This window comes from Hibiscus syriacus, unplaced genomic scaffold (genome assembly GCF_006381635.1).
Source record: "Hibiscus syriacus cultivar Baekdansim isolate YM2019G1 unplaced genomic scaffold, ASM638163v2 tig00110174_pilon, whole genome shotgun sequence".
Lineage (NCBI taxonomy): Eukaryota > Viridiplantae > Streptophyta > Magnoliopsida > Malvales > Malvaceae > Hibiscus > Hibiscus syriacus.
The window spans coordinates 717,204-734,362 of NW_024062612.1; the positions used below are offsets into that span (position 1 = coordinate 717,204).

Genomic DNA, 17,159 nt, shown 5'->3' on the forward strand with positions numbered 1-17,159 from the left:
TCAAGAAAACATGTATCAAATTGGATACCAAAGTATTGCTAAAGAGGAATATCATAATGTCGAGGCAATTCTAATGCTGGCAATGCAACTAGGCCTTGTGCTATTCGAAATCACTTAAACCATATCTTGGACGATAGCTCCTAAGATTCAGGTAGGCCACTTCAAGCTCATACCGGTTATGTTTAACATGTTGGACTTGATTGGATAGTTTGGTGGTACTCCTCATGAGGATGCAAAGTAACATGTTTGAGCATTTTTTGAGGTCTGTGACTCCTTTTGACAACAAGGTGTGCATGAAGATGTGTTGAAATTGAAGTTATTTCCATAGTGTTTGAAAAATCATGCCAATGCAAGGCTTAATAGAGTACCTTCTAGCTTGATAAGGTCCTGGGTAGACTTGTGCAAAAAAAATTGGTATGGCATAATCCACCCAATATGAACAACCATCTTAAGAATGCCATAGCATCATTTCACCAAGGCGATGAAGAGTCTATGTATGAGTGTTAGAACCGATACAAAAGTTTGCTTCGTAAGTGAACCAATCATGGATTCCACGATTGGACTCAAGTTGTGATGTTCTACAATGGAGTAAACGCACCCACTCGCATAATGTTGGATGCCTCGACAAATGGTACTCTGCTTGAAAAATCACCCGAGAAATCATTTGACATCCTGGATAGGATTGCCAACAATGATTATCAATTCTCATCTACAAGGCTTTGAGCCGGGCGAAAAGTGCTTGGGACATTCAAGTTAGACACTACGAATTCTATGTCCGCCTAACTTTCTGCCATCACCAATATGTTGAAGAATTTACAACAATCAAGTGAGGTGAAAGAAGTGAATGCAACCAACTCAGCATGTCTATTAGGCCATGGCAATCACCATGAGAGCAAGTGTCCGACCAATCAGGAGTCCATCATTTATGTAGGGAACTACAATCGAGGCAATAACAACCCCTATTCTAGCACCTACAATCATGGTTGGCGTCAACATCCAAACTTTTCTTGGGGAAATCAAGGAACCAGCAATGCTAGTCAGCCCGCTAGGCAATAGAATTTCAATGACTCCCAAGGTTCTCAAACGAATATGCCATGGCATAATACTAACAAGGGAGTACTATCTTCATCCAACACAAGTTCTTTGGAGGCCACGATTTAAGATTTTATAGCATCCACGAAGACCATACTCCAAGACCATGCTACATCTATCAAAAACCAAGGAGCCTTATTACACAATCAAAGAGCTTTGCTTCAAAGCAACATCTCATCTTTGAGGGCCTTGGAGGGTCAGGTTGGCCAAACTGCCACAACATTACATTCTCGCCCACAGGGCAATCTACCTAGTGATATTGAAGTCACTAAGGCTCAAGACAGGGAGCATTGTGGTACATTCACCTTAATGAGTGGCACCAAAACCTATAAAGATGTTAAGTTTGGGGGGAGACACTCAGAGAGCCCGATCATGAGATTGTGCGCAAAGATCCAGAGATGCAAGAAGATTCTCATTCACTGGAAAACAAGGATAAGGGCTCGAAGAGTGCAACCAATGAAGACAAGAAAAATTTTACTACAACAAAAGAAAAGTCCCATCAGCAGTTGATGACCAAAGGAAAGCTATAGAATTTTGCCACAACAAATTTGTATGCACTAATAATCACTTTAAGCTCAATGAAGAAGACGAAGAGGATCCCGAGGATATTCCAAATGAGACGAGTCAGTCTAGCTTACTCATAGCTAGACCAGGTACGAAATTTGAACCTTTGGATTTCATTGAATTTACTCATCCTAAACTCCAAGAGATTGCCCATCTGTCTAGGCTAGAAATTCTGAAAGAATGAAGGAATGAAAAGGAGATTAAGGAAAAATTCTCTAACAAGAAATTGTGGCAGTAATTTTGTGGTATGCTGACATAGTCAATTTTCTAGTTAGTTGTGTTTTGCTTCTTTACGTGAATAGTCAGTGAAAGAACAAGGCCATACACGGTGGTGGCTACTGTCATAGGGATGATCCCGACTTATTCAAAGAATTTGTTTCCCAAATGAATATAATTTGCACAACAAAGAGGAGTGGAAAGAGATCTCATTCCATTACCATTCAGCTTTATATAGAGAGCACTTTGAAGAAGAGAGGACTACTGCAAAGGTTATACAATTCATATGTGAAAGACACGAAATGTCAGGGCAAAATATTTGGAAGGTGGACCTATTATATGTGTGGGACATTTTGGTCTATATTGATTCTTCGATCGAACTCGAAAAAACTACCATAACAATTCAAGATGTTTTGGAAAGAACAAACTCCCAAACATGTGGACAAGAGTAAAGCTCATACAGTAGCTACACCCACTTAAAAAGAAGACTAAATTAGTGTTGGCACAAATGATGACGTTGGTGATGATGTCCACCCATCTGTATAAATGTCACTGTAAATTGCAACGCTTCTGGCCAAGCGAACCCAGTATCAAGTGGAAAATCTGACCAGAAACCTTATGACTTTCTTTTCCTATATCAAACGCCGAGATGAGGATATGGCAACAGCCTTCATGTAGTTCCTTCTGCATGTAGCTCTTGATCTTTCAGTCTTTTCTGATGCACTTTTACAAACATATGTGAATGCCACGGCATCATCGGATGCTCAACAACCAGTTAATAAGGATGATCCAGAAGATGTTAACCCCATCCAAACAGTGCCCATAACCGAGGAAAAAGAGACTGAGCCCTAACTACTAACCCTGACAGTACCACTGCAACCCACGAAGCCACATGATGCAGCACAATCAGAAATGTCACAGTAATTCCCTTTGCACAGGAGTCAACGCCGTTTGAAGAAGGCATTTCACATGAGGAGCCTCAATTCACCTCAATCCCTGAAGGCCTTAGGACCCCCTACTGCACCACCAACAGACTCTGAATACTCTAGCCTCACACCATTACGCAAGTGCTTACGTCATACAGCCGCCACAACACCACCACTACCATAATTAGTCAATGTACCTTGCATTGTATTGCATTGCATAACATGTAGTCTAGTTTTAACTTAGTTTCTATTTAGCATTGAGGACAATGCTTCTCTCAAGTTTGGGGGAGGTAGGGTTCCTATTAAATCATTGCATGATAGTATTAGTAGAATGAATATGCCATGAATTTAGTAAGTCTTTGAATTAGTTTTCTGGAATAAATTAATGATGTTCGATGATGACAAACTCTTTATGGCTAAAATTAAATGTACATGACTGTTGAGAATGATGGAACCAACTCTAGGACTTGTTTCTTTGTAACTTTCTGACACATGATTATATGTTTTATATGCTTAAGGAACTTAGAAAATTTTTATAAGAGAACTCCTGCATGTCTTGGCATAAAATTTTGACAATGTCCTTAAATGATGAAAACTCCACATTCTCTTGAAAATGAAAAAATTGAAAAAATTGAAAAAATTGAAATGAAAAATGATTAAAAATTGAAATTACAAATAAATGTTTCGGCATAACTATAGAGGGACACTCCGCTATGCCATGGCATTGCCTGGATACTGCATTTAAATAAATGGCAGCTACAGCATATGAGTGAATGAAAGTTGATAACTCCGTAAAAAGGTCGTATTTTGGGACTTTTTCACTTAAGTTATTGAATGTCTAAGATCTCATTTAGGACCATGTAGATGCATTTAGGAACATACAGTTGCATGTGATGGAATTCGTTTTGCCGCGGTATTTTATTTTGTCATCAGTGCTATTTTATGGGGAAGGTGTTTGTCTAATGATGTGCAGAAATAGAGAGCAAGGAAAAGAGAAAAGGAAATGCCATGACATTAGGAGACCATTGAGAAGAATGAAAATGCCGAGTTAGAGTGGCATTTCGAAACCGAGCAAAGTGCGAGAAGATATCTTTGAAGCCAGCTGTCTCCCATTTTCATCAAGAACGAGAAATCCACATGGATTAGCACTGCAAATGCCATGCTGCACCATGTCGCCAATGTTGTAGATGTCAGGTGCTCAGCCAACCACCCAGTATGGGCCATTTCCAGATGCCCATGTTGGACCACTGCCCAATCCTCACGAGAATCAAGCAAAGTTGGGGGTATCCTAGGAATTTCAACACTAATTCCTAAGGTTTTTCTCCCCTATAAATAGAGGATGAAGCCACAATGCTAAAGATTTTTTAGTTCCACACTGATTTGAGCTTAAAAAGTTAGAGTAAGAAGGTCTCAACTCTCTCAGTCAATCCGTCTTGCCGTGGCATTTCTCCTTGACTAGTAGAAGGGAGTGGCATTCTGAGCGTCCGAGATGAGCCAGTCTGCTGGGAGTAGTTCTTGGTGGCCGAGAGGAGCATTGGGCAGTGCACGTCGAAGGCTTTCTCTCTTCTCCTTAGTTATTTGCTTTCATATTTTGTTATTGGGTTGTAAGGAACGAATGAAACTTGTCTTGAGCTTGTTTATTTCGAACCCCACCATGAACTAATCCTATTTGGTGGGAGTTCACTTGAATGTTTAAGTTTTTATTTTAATGAATGGTTGATTTGCTATGCGTTATTCTATTTTGTTTATGAGACGTAAAGCCTTAAGGTTGTAGGAGCTACAATAGTAGCCTTTCCTTAGGAGGTTCATTGGGTTCGAGAGAATACCTTGGAAAAATATCTTTAGTCTTCGAGAGAAGCTAGGGAGGAACTACATAAACAACGGGTTCTAGGTAGTAACTAGGCCTAATCCACCTTAGCGATAAGGATAGGATTTCATTCGACTAAAAGGAGTAGAGCATAACCGATAGGTTAGATGTTAATGCTGCCGCAAAAAGGTATTGCCGAGACATATCCTGTTATTTGGACCAATAGGATCACTCAGGGGTTTACGCCAATCGGACTTGCCAGGGCATCTTTAATCTGTCGAGTCCCTTATTAGAGATAGCATAGGGCACCTTAGTAGACTCTGTCGGGAAGGGTAAGCATAGAGGAAATACCATTCGAAGAAATAGACTTAGGTTTTTTAACGACTCCCATCGCTCATTCCCATAGCTGTTTGTCGTGAGAGAAAGCTAAATTCCTATATATTAAATCTAGTATTTACATTTTTATTTTTTCCTTGACATTTCCATTTGTTTGCATGCATCACATTTTAATTTGCCATAATATAATCAATTGTTACCACCTCGCCATCATTCCATTTCCACTTCAGTCATTCTATATTGCCACGACATTCTCAATTATATATACCATCACTAACTTTACTTAGGTGACAAAGTAAAGTGCCTTGACAAACCTATTTGATTTCCCCAATTCCCTGTGGAGACGATACTCTACTTATCACTTTATTACTTATTCGATTGTGTATACTTGCACATATATCCGCACCCATATTTAGTACTCACAAAGAGCGGACAAGTTTTTGGCGCCGTTCCCGGGGAACTTGGCAACTGGAAGTTAAATTGATTTGTCATAGCATTTTTATTTTACTTGTTCATATTTTCTTTTTAGTTAACTTTATATTTTTTTTACTTTACTTAATTTTCCTTCATTTATTTTTCTAGGTACATGACCCGAAGTAATCTTGAAGAGCCATTAGAACCTATTGATCCTGAAATCGAAAGGCTTTTTAAACACAAAAGACGCGCTCAACTTGTAAACATGTACCAAATCGGAAATCAAGGCATTGGCCATGAGGAGGATTAGAATGCCGGGGAAAATTTAAATGTTGGGAATGCAGCCAGACCTCGTGTCATTTGTAATCACTTAAACCCGATCTTAGAAGATTTAAATCCTAGAATTATGGCTCCAGATGTTCAGGCTACCCATTTCGAGTTTAAACCCATCATGTTCAATATGTTGAACTCTATAGGTATAGTTTGGGGGCATGCCAAATGAAGATGCCAAGCAACATATTTGCAAATTCTTGGAGGTGTGCGATTCTTTCCGCCAACAAGGGGTGCATGAAGATGTTCTGAAATTAAAGTTGTTTCCTTATTCCCTACGTGACCTAGCAAGGGCGTGGTTGAGTGGCGTTCCAGCGGGTTTAATGGAGTCATGGACTGATCTGTGCAAAATATTTTTACTATGGTATAATCCTCCGAACATGAACACCTAACTAAGGAACGACATTGATTCCTTTCGTCAAGCTGATGACAAGTCGATGTATGAGTGCTGGGATCGATACAAGGTATTGCTTTGCAAGTGCTCAAATCATGGTTTTCAAGATTGGACACAAGTGGTGATGTTCTACAATGGAGTAAACGCACCCACGAGGATGATGCTAGATGCCTCGGCAAATGGGACGCTGCTTGACAAATCACCAGCAGAGGCATTTGACATTCTGGATAAGATTACCACTAATGGTTATCAGTTTCCATCCACAAGGCTTGGAGCTGGGCGCAAGTCACGCAGAGCTTTCGAGCTAGATTCTAAAGATAATGTATCCGCCCAACTTGCTGCTATCACCAACATGTTGAAAAATTTGCAAAGGCCAAGTGAGGTGAGAGAAGTCAAGGTAGCTCATTCAGCATGTTTATTATGTCACGACAATCACAATGAGAGTGACTGCCCAACCAATCAAGAATCCATCAACTTTGTAGGCAACTTCAATCGAGGCAACAACAACCCTTATTCCAATACATATAATCCTGGATGGTGTCAACATCCAAACTTTTCATGGGGAAATCAAGGAAACAACAATGCTCATCAACCAGCTCGGTAGCAGAATTACAATGACTCCCAGAATTATCAATCGAACATGACATGGCATAATTCTAACAAAGGAGGGCCATCTTCATCAAACACTAGTTCTTCGGAAGCCACAATGCAAGAGTTTATTGCAACAACGAAGACAATACTACAATATCATGTGAACTCCATCAAAAATCAAGGGGCCCTGCTTCAGAGCCATAGTTCGTCGCTGAGGGCGCTGGAGAGTCAGGTTGGTCAAATTGCCGCGGTATTACAAGAACGCAGACCAGGACATTTACCGAGTGACACTGAAGTCACCAAACCTCATGGCAAGGAAAGTTTCAGTGTGTTAACCCTCCGAAGTGGTACACAAATTAATGTTGAAGACAAGTTTAGGGGAAGACCGAAGGATGATTCACCCCCTATAACTGTGCAAGCTGATCGAGAAGTGATGGAAGAAGCACCAATAGAATAGGATAATGGTGAAGGTTCATCAAGTAAAGAAAATGAGGGGGAAAATAAAAATGCCAATGCAACTTCTGTTCGCACCCCATCAGTACAAGAAGCCAGACCCCCGCCTCATTTTCCGCAAAGACTGAAGAAGAATAACGAGGATATTCAATTCAAAAAATTCGTTGACATTCTGAGTCAACTGCAAATCAATGTTCCTTTTCTGGAGGATATGGAACAAATGCCTACGTATGCTAAATTCCGTAAGGAAATTGTTACTAAGAAGAGAAAAGTAGAGCAGTACGAGATAATTGCCACGTCAAAAGAATTTTCCTCTTCTTTAAGCAAGCTGCCACCAAAGAGACATGATCCAGGCAGTTTCATCATCCCATGTTCGATAGGAGACAAATTTGTTGGGAAGGCACTATTTGACCTTGGCTCAAGTGTAAACTTGATGCCTATGTCAATTTTCGTGAAGCTTGGGATAGAAAATGCGAGACCCGCGTCTGTCATCTTGCAATTAACCGATCGTTCGCATGTTCGTCCCAAAAGGGCGAATCAAAGATGTCATCGTGCGGGTTGACAAGTTCGTTTTTCCAGTCAATTTTCTAATTCTAGACTGTGAGGTTGATGTCACAGCACCCATAATCTTGGGGAGACCCTTCCTAGCTACCGGTCGTATTCTCATCGACTGCGAGAGGGGCGAGCTGACCATGAGAGTGGTCGATCAGCATGTCACAGTGAATGTCTTCCGATCTCTCAAATACATGGATGATTTTGAAGAATTCCAGAGCATTTTTGAAGTGGATACAGTAATCACACAAGAAGCAGATCAATTTTGCCAGGATAATTTCATTCAGCTAGATCTGATGAGGGGCTATTTGAAGACTTAAAGGCTGGAGAGCCTAATGATTTCTCATCTGAGGAACAGCAGGCTAGCTTCCTCAAAGCTAGCCCATGTACGCATGGTGAACCTTTGAATTTCAACAATTTTGTTCCTCCCAAACCCTCATTACAGCGTGCACCTAACCTAGAACTTAATAATTTGCCACAGCATCTTAAATATGCTTATCTGGGTAGTAATGAAACTTTGCCTGTGATTATTTCCTCTGCCCTTACTCCTAACCAAGAATCTAGTTTGTTAAGTGTTTTATCACAACATAAGAAAGCGTTGGGATGGACGATGGCAGATCTGAAGGGAATAAGTCCAACTATCTGCATGCACAAGATCCTGCTGGAAGAATGCCACGGCAAATCCATAGAGCCACAGCGAAGATTGAACCCAATCATGAAGCAAGTTGTGATGAAAACGATTCTCAAATGGCTTGATGCTGGAGTGATTTACCCCATTTCTGATAGTTCTTGGGTAAGCCTCATCCAATGTGTGCCGAAGAAGGGAGGCACGACCGTGGTGATAAGTGAAGATAACGAGTTGTTACCTACAAGCATAGTCATTGGGTGGCGAATCTGCACTGACTACCGCAAGCTCAACAAGGCCACCAAGAAGTATCATTTCCCTTTGTTGTTCATCGATCAAATGTTGGATCAACTTGCTGGCAAGGCATTTTATTATTTCTTGGACGGATACTCGGGGTATAACCAAATTACCATCGCACCGGAGGACCAAGAAAAGACCACATTCACGTGTCCATATGACACATATGCTTTTCGAAGAATGCCTTTTGGACTCTGTAATGCCCCGATAACTTTTTAGCGCTGCATGCAAGCCATATTTTCTGACATGGTTGAGGATTCTCTGGAAATTTTTATGGATGATTTTTCTGTTTGTGGAGATGACTTTAAAAAATGCCTCGGCAATTTGAAAAAGGTACTGAAGTGATGCGAGGATGCCGATCTCGTACTGAACTGGGAAAAATGCCACTTCATGGTAACCGAATGCATTGTTTTAGGCTATAAAATCTCTGCAAGGGGGATTGAGGTAGACAAAGCCAAGATTGAGGTGATCGAGAAGCTTCCCGACCAACTTCTATCAAGGGCATTCGGAGTTTCCTTGGACATGTTGGATTTTATAGACGATTCATCAAGGACTTCTCCACGATATCCAAGCCCTTGTACACCCTGCTACAACAGAACCAACCATTCGTGTTCGATCAAAATTTCCATAGCGCATTCAAAGAGCTAAAGCAACGACTTATCTCTGCACTGATCGTGGTTCCCCCAGATTGGACGACACCGTTCGAGTTAATGTGTGATGTAATTGATTTTGCCGTGAGGGCTGTGCTTGGGCAACGTAGAGGTAAAATCTTTCATGTTATTTATTATGCTAGTCGTACCTTGAATGAGGCACAAATGAACTATACTACCACTGAGAAAGAATTACTTGTCATGGTATTTGCATTTGACAAGTTTAGGCCATACTTGATAGGCACCAAAGTCATAGTTCACACCGATCACTCAGCTATAAAATAATTAGTGAACAAGAAATATGCCAAGCCTAAACTAATTAGGTGGATATTACTATTACAAGAGTTTGACTTAGAGGTAGTTGATAGGAAGGGTACAGAGAACCAGGTTGCAGACCATTTATCTAGGCTAGAAAACATTTCTGAATGCCATGACATTTTTTATATTAAAGAAGAATTCCTTGACGAGAAAATTTTATATGCCACGGCAATTCCGTGGTATGCTGACCTCGTTAATTTTCTTGTTAGTGGTGTTTTTCCATATGAATGGAATAGCCAGGGTAAAAAGAGGTTTTTGCATGATGCCAAGTTCTATTTTTGGGACGATCCAAACTTGTTCAAGCAATGTGTTGATCAAATGATTCGACGGTGTGTCCCCGAAGAGGAGCAACGCGATATTTTAAACCATTGCCACATAGCACCTTGTGGAGGGCATTTTGGAGGTGCGAGGACTACTGCCAAGGTCCTCCAATCAGGCTTTTATTGGCCATCGCCATGCATTTTGTAAAGCGTACGATAGATGCCAGCGCACTGGAAACATTTCCAGACGACACGAAATGCCGTTGCAAAATATTCTGGAGATAGAACTTTTTGATGCTTGGGGCATTGATTTTATGGGACCATTCCTATATTCTTTTGGGGATTTATACATTTTACTTACGGTGGATTACATCTCGAAGTGGGTTGAAGCAAGTGCTACACCAAGGAATGACTCGAAGACGGTGCTCAAGTTCCTTTACAAGAACATATTCACGTGATTTGGAGTACCGAGAGCCATCATCAGTGATGAGGGAACCCACTTCGATAATAGATTAATTGCCAAGGCATTGTAGAAATATGGAGTGAGACATAAGATTACCACGGCATATCACCCTCAGACGAATGGGCAAGCTGAAGTGTCCAATCGAGAAGTCAAACAAATCCTTGAGAAAAATCCTTGAGAAGGTGGTGAACCCTCGAAGGAAAGATTGGTCCCCCAAGCTCGATGAAGCATTATGGGCCTATAGAACGGCATTCAAAACACCTTTGGGAATGTCGCCCTTCAAAATGGTATACGAAAAAGCCTGTCACCTTCCAGTCGAGCTAGAACATAAGGCATATTGGGCAATCAAGAAGCTAAACTTCGACGCACAACTAGCTGGCGAGAAATGGTTGTTCGATCTGAATGAGATGGAAGAGTTTCGAGCACAAGCATATGAAAATGCCAAGCTCTACAAGGAAAAAACGAAGAAGTGGCATGACAAAATGCTTTTGCCACGTCATTTTCATGTTGGCCAGAAATTGTTGTTGTTTACTTCTAGGCTCAAACTCTTCCCTGGAAAACTGAAGTCACGATGGTCGGGACCATTCGAAGTCCACCATGTTTACCCGTATGGCGCTGTGGATATCAGGAACATGGACGATGGGTCCGTCTTTAAAGTCAATGGCCAGTGCCTGAAGGCATACCAAGGAGTCCCACCATTGCGTTACAAGACTGCACTTCTCTTGCATGAAGTTGATACTGGCCCAACATCTTAAGGATGCCATGACATTTTAAAATTACTCATATGCATAAATAAATGTTTATTTTGCTTCTTTTTAATTGACTATTTTATTTTTCTTTGTAAGGTTAGGGTACATACAACTTTCCACTGTACCAACATCATATTCTGAACACTCCAGCCCCACATAATTTTGGAAGCGCACCCGTCGCACAATCGTTGCGCCACCACAAGCATGAAGTCAAGGTACCTTGCATTGCATTTCATATCATGTAGTCTAGTTTTACCTTAGTTTTTAGTAAGTATTGAGGACAATGCTTCTCTCAAGTTTGGGGGAAGTAGGGTTCTCCAATCATTGTATGATAGTGTTAGTAAAATAAATTTGCCATGACATTAGTAAGTGTCTGAATAGTTTGTTGGAATTAATTAAGGATGCACGATGATGAAGAATTCTTGATGGCTAGGATAGATTGTACATGACTGGTTGAGGATGATAGAATCAACTCTAGGACTTGCTTATTTGAAACCTTCGAATACACGATTGTATGTTTTCCATGCTTGAGAAACTTAGAAATTTTTTATAAGAGAATTCTTAAATGTCGTGGCATAAAAATTTGGATGATGAAAACCCCACAAAAAAATGAATGAAGTTGTGAATAAATGCTTCGGCATATCTGTAGAGGGACACTCCGCTATGCCATGGCATTACCTGGAAAATGCATATAAATATATGGCAGCTATAGCATATGAGTGAATGAAAGTAGTCACGGGATAACTCTACCTGACTAGCTCGGGGTGGAAGGTATGCTCCCTTTCAGTTAGAGTGTGGGATGGTAGGAGTGATGGGCTGACTCCTCTCGTAGCAGAGTTAATAAAAGAAAAGATAACAATATGGAGTAAAAATTTGTTAATGTCATGGCAAATTAAGAAAGCTTGCTTAGAAAATTTTTAGGTTTGTTAAGCATGGACTGGATACAAACACGCACGCACCCACAAAAATGATCTTTCCCTAGAGGACAGTACTTGATTTCTCGAACTAGTCTAGCATGTTGAAGCCAGATGTTGAGGGATGAAATTTTATCCCATATAACTATTCTGCTTTTGAACTTACCATGGTATTTTGTATTTTTCTTAATAATATCCATTGCTTGAGGACAAGCAATAGCTTAAGTTTGGGGGTGTGATAACTCCGTAAAAAGGTCGTATTTTGGGACCTTTTCACTTAAGTTATTGAATGTCTAAGATCTCATTTAGGATCATGTAGATGCATTTAGGAATATATAGTTGCATGTGGTGGAATTCCTTTTACCGCAGCATTTTATTTTGTCATCAGTGTTGCTTTATGGGGAAGGTGTTTGTCTAATGATGTGCAGAAATTCAGAGCAAGAAAAAGAGAAAATGAAATGCCATGACATTAGGAGGCCGCTGAGCAGAATAAAAATGTCGAGTTGGAGTGGCATTTCGAAAGCGAGCAAAGTGCGAGAAGATATCTTTGAAGCCAGCTATCTCCCATTTTCACCAAGAACGAGAAATCCACATGGATTAGCACTGAAAATTCCATGCTGCACCATGCCGCCCATGTTACCCATGCTGCAGATGTCAGGTGCTCAGCCAACCACCCAGTATGGGCCATTTCCAGATGCCCATGCTAGACCACTACCCAATCCTCACGAGAATCAAGCAAAGTTGGGGGTATCCTAGGAATTTCTACACCAATTCCTAAGGTTTTTCTCCCCTATAAATAGAGGATAAAGCCACAATGTTAAAGATTTTTTAGTTCCACACTGATTTGAGCTTAAAAAATTAGAGTGAGAAGGTCTCAACTCTCTCAGTCAATCTGTCTTGCCGTGGTATTTCTCCTTGACTAGCAGAAGGGAGTGGCGTTCTGAGCGTCCGAGATGAGCCAGTCCACTGGGAGCAGTTCTTGGTGGCCGAGAAGAGCATTGGGCAGTGCACGTCGAAGGCTTTCTCTCCTCTCCTTAGTTATTTGCTTTCATATTTTGTTATTGGGTTGTAAGGAACGAATGGAACTTGTCTTAAACTTGTTTATTTCGAACCCCACCTTGAACTAATCCTATTTGGTGGGAGTTCAGTTGAATGTTTAAGTTTTTATTTCAATTAATGGTTACTTTGCTATGTGTTATTCTATTTTGATTATGAGACGTAAAGCCTTAAGATTGTAGGATCTACGAGAGTAGCATTTCCATAGGAGGTTCATTGGGTTCGAGAGAATACCTTGGAAAATATCTTTAGTCTTCAAGAGAAGCTAGGGAGGAACTATATAAAAAACGGGTTCTAGGTAGTATCTAGGCCTAATCCACCTTAGATATAAGGATAGGATTTCATTCAACTAAAAGGAGTAGAGCATAACCGATAGGTTAGATGTTAATATTGCCGCAAAAAGGTATTGTCGAGACATATCCTATTATCTGGACCAATAGGATCACTGCAGGGGTTTACGCCAATCGGACTTGCCAGGGCATCTTTAATCTGTCGAGCCCCTTACTAGAGATAGCATAGGGCACCTTAGTAGACTCTGTCGGGCAGGGTAAGCATAAAGGAAATACCATTCAGAGAAATAGACTTAGGTTTTCTAGTGACTCCCATCGCTCATTCCCATAGCTGTTTGTCGTGTGAGAAAGCTAAAGTCCTATATATTAAATCTAGTATTTGCATTTTTAGTTTTGCCTTGACATTTCCATTTGTTTGCATGCATCACATTTTAATTTGCCACAACATAATCCATTGTTAACACCCCGCCATCATTCCATTTCCACTTCAGTCATTCCATATTGCCACGACATTCTCAATTGTATATACCATCACTAACTTTACTTAGGTGACAAAGTAAAGTGCCTTGACAAACCTATTTGATTTCCCCCAATTCCCTGTGGAGACGATACTCTACTTATCACTTTATTAATTGTTTGATTGTGTATACTTGCACACATATCCGCACCCATATTTAGTACTCACAAAGAGCGGACAAAAGTAGTCACGGGATGACTCTTCCCAATAGGCTAGGGAATGGAGTGTTTGCTCCATCTCATTGTAAAATCTAGAACAGTATGTGTGATGAGCTGAATCCCCTCATAGCATTGTTAAAGAACGAAAAGAAAACAATGTGGGAGTAAACTCGTAAATGTCGTGGAAAAATAAGAGAACTTGCTTAGAAATTTTTTAAATTAGTTAAGCATGAACTTGATACAATCACGCACACACATACACAAAGGATCTTGCCCTCTGAGACAGTACTTGATTTCTCAAATTAGTCTAGCATGTTGAAGTCAACTGTTCTAAGGGCTAAAATACTATCCCATAAGACTATCTTGAACCTGAACTTGACATGGTATTTTTTATTTTGCTTACTACTATCCATTACTTGAGGAAAAATAATAGCTTAAGTTAAGGGTGTGATAACTCCATAAAAAGCTACATTTATGGTCTTTTCACTTAAGTTATTGACTGTCTAAGAGCTCATATAGGATCATATAGATGCATTTAGGAGCATACAATTGCATGTGATGGATATATTTTGTCGTGGCATTTTATTTTGAAAACGGTGTTGTGTTGTGTGAAAGGTTCTTTGTTTGATGATGTGAAGGATTTAGGAGCAAGAATGAGCATAGAGATTTGCCATGACATATTGGGAATGCTGAGCAGAATGCAAATGACAACTCGAATGACATTTCTGAAGCGGAAAAGACAAAAGAATATATTTTTATAAAGAACCAGTTGTCATTGTCTTCACGTGTTCTCAACTGCCATACACCTAGGATGAGACAACTACCACCTCTGTTGGCCGACCTTGTTTGCATGTACGCCCAGCTACAACCTCCCAATAGGGGACCACTACCAACTACCCAGGAAGAGACCACTGCCACCTTTGTACCATCGCTCACGTGAAGGCAACAAACTTGGGGTATCATGGGAATTTTAACACAAACCCTTAGGTTTATTCTCCACTATAAATAAGAAATGAGGCCACAAAATATAGAGACTGGATTTGGAGAAATGAGAGTGGAGAGGCGGCTGGAAAAAAAGTTTCCACCTTTTTCCATTCCTCCACTTTTGTTATGGCATTCCTCCATTAGAAAGCTCGAGGGAGTGGCGAGGCTTCCGAGAGGAGCTAGCAAGCTATGTCATTTTGTGGTGGTTGAGGGCAGCTCTAGCAGCTTGCGTCGAAGGCTTTTCCTCCATCACTTTTCTATTTTTTATCTCTTATCATATTTGGGTTGTATGGAACGGATGAATTTCATGTTTTGTTTCATTGAATATTCGAACCCTACCATGAACTAGCTTTATTTGGTGGGAGTTCATTATGGATGCTTAAGTTTTTCTTTAATGGATGGGTTTTTTTTCTTTATGTTTTTATTTATTGTACTTATGGTGCTAAATGTCTTAAGGTTGTATGAGCTATGAGAGTAGCCATTCCTTAGGAAAATACTTAGTGTTCTAGAGAAACTAAGTATCTCATCTTTAGTGTTCGAGAGAAACTAAGGAGGACTAACATAAGCAATGGATTTTAGGTAGTAACTAGACCTAATCCATCTTTAGACATAAGGCTAGGATTTCAATCGACTAAAAGGATAGTTCTCGGTCGAGAGGCTAGATGCTAGTGCTGATGCCAAGTGGTATTGCCGTGACATATTATATTGATCTGAACCAATAGGATCCATGCGCCTGCTAACGTCGAGAGGTATTTCCATGGCATTCTCATCCTGATAAGTCCCTTGTCTAGAGATAGCATAGACTTAAGTTTCCTAAGTGACTCTTATTATTCATTCTCATAGTAGTTTATTATATGAGGATTGTCAAGTCATTTTATTCAAGTCCAGTGTTTACATTTTGTTTTGTCTTTACATTTTCATTTAATATCACTAAACACAATTTATTTTGCCACGACATGTCCATTTGTTGCCACATCACACTATCATTTCATCTCCACCAACATACATTTCCTATTGCCTTAACATTCTCATTAGTACATATCATCACTGACTATACTTAGATAAAGTAGTTCTTTATTGTGATTAAACTTATAAATTTCCTCTAATCCATATAGATACGAACTCACTCATCATTATGTTACTTGTTCGATTATGTATACTTGCACATATTTCGTACTCAAAAAACACGAACACATCCTAAAATCGCCAAGTATCTCATTTTTTAGCTTGCTTGTCATGCTTAACTAACCTTGATGAGAAATGAGGTGGAACTATATAGGGTGATGGAGTGGACGATTTTGTAAGTAGTTTTGACTCTTTCTTTTTCTTCTTAGATTTTATGTCCACCTTCTTTGGGATATCAGTTTCGATGATAGTGTCATTTCTAAGGGTAATAGTGCTGAAGTTTTGCCTCAAATTCGGCTCAATTTGAGAAGGTAATTTTCCTTGGGATTCTAATCTACTCTCAACATGAGCTAGTTGACTCATTTGCTTGTTGAGCTCTTGAAAATGAGCTTCAAACCTAACTTTAAATTTATTTTGGGATATCGCCAAACATTCAACAATCGACTCAAATGGCAATTTTTTGCAGTTGATACTATTGAGGTAGAGGTGGCCTCCATTGATATCTTGATTTGGTCTTAGATTTCATCCATAGTTGAAATTCAGATGATCTCTCTACCCTGAATTATAGGTATTGACGTGAGGATTGTATGGTCTTTGGGGAAGTCTTGAAATTTTCCTACAACATCCATGTGGGCTCTAGTATTACTTTGAAGCATCAAACAATAGTCTGTGGGATAATATAACATTGTTCAAATTTCACATAATCTAGTTGATCATATTTTCCCAACAATAAGAGATTGAACTACATTACTTAATTTATCAGTTTTGTCTTATAAAGAGGGAGTACTTATCTTGTGAACCCGTTGAGTGGATTCACTAGATGGTCAAAATTAATAAGAATTTGCGGCCATTGTTGAAATCAGATTTATAGTCGCAACAGAAGTCATGTTGACAAGAGCTCATCCACTTTCTGCTTTAATCATTTTCAACTCTATAGGAAACAAGCCTTCATAGAAGTATTAGAGAAGAGTCAGTTTGGTTAAACCGTGTTGTGGGTAACTAACATAAAGTTTATTGAATCATTCCCAATAGTCATATAATGACTCATTGTTTTTTCGGACACCTAAGATATTTCTCC

General features: G+C 39.9%; 1 protein-coding gene across 1 annotated transcript in view; it reads right to left on the minus strand.

Annotated features, from left to right (window-relative positions):
* Positions 1–10,469: 10,469 nt before the first annotated feature.
* LOC120216870 (F-box protein At5g46170-like) overlaps positions 10,470–17,159 on the minus strand; it is a 32,078-nt gene continuing 25,388 nt past the window's right edge. Inside the window, exon 4 of the transcript XR_005525099.1 lies at positions 10,470–10,480. The gene's annotated coding sequence lies outside the window, so the exon portion shown is untranslated. The remainder of the gene's footprint in view (positions 10,481–17,159) is intronic.